This window comes from Etheostoma spectabile, chromosome 16 (assembly GCF_008692095.1).
Source record: "Etheostoma spectabile isolate EspeVRDwgs_2016 chromosome 16, UIUC_Espe_1.0, whole genome shotgun sequence".
Taxonomy (NCBI): Eukaryota; Metazoa; Chordata; class Actinopteri; order Perciformes; family Percidae; genus Etheostoma; species Etheostoma spectabile.
This window is the reverse complement of record NC_045748.1, coordinates 23151511-23152114: the sequence shown is the minus strand read 5'-3', so window position 1 is coordinate 23152114 and position 604 is coordinate 23151511. Positions and strand designations below refer to the sequence as shown.

The 604-nt window shown below is 40.1% G+C and overlaps 1 pseudogene; it reads right to left on the bottom strand.

The window, feature by feature from the left end:
- Positions 1-604, bottom strand: part of LOC116704740 (THAP domain-containing protein 2-like) — a 5360-nt pseudogene that overhangs the window by 107 nt on the left and 4649 nt on the right.

Here is a 604-nt window from a genome sequence, read left to right as displayed (position 1 = left end):
CAGGCAAGGCATAGCCATGATCCTAGTAGAAAGAGGGATGAACATGGTTTGATTAATGTTTCACTTCACAAACATCCCTTTAACACCACTAATTTATGACCCACATTCTTTCTTATAGTCATCATTTGTTAAAGCCACTGCCAGCACCGTGTGTGTGTGTGTGTGTGTGTGTCAGGAACACACACACACACACACACACACACACACACACACACACACACACACACATCGTGTCTTCAATTGTGTGTGTATGGGTTTATTTGTGAGTGTGTTTAATATGAGTTGATATCATATAGGAAGATATTATATGATGCTTAAAGTAAAAATATTCACATCATTTGGCTGAGATGGTGGGTATGAGGTTGCTGTTTCGTAATCCTGAGAAGCCACTGACAGGCTTTCTTCAGCTCTTCTGGAGGTGGATGTAGCCCTGCCCTTTTCCATCTGAAATGAAGAATCATAATACAATATATATAAAGGGATAAGTATCCCACCCTGCCTTGTGATTGATCATATTTATGGACATTTATGAATGAAACACTAATAGCCTTATGATGATACACCTACTCTTTGGAGGTGAACCGGGAAGCTGAAGACAGATGGA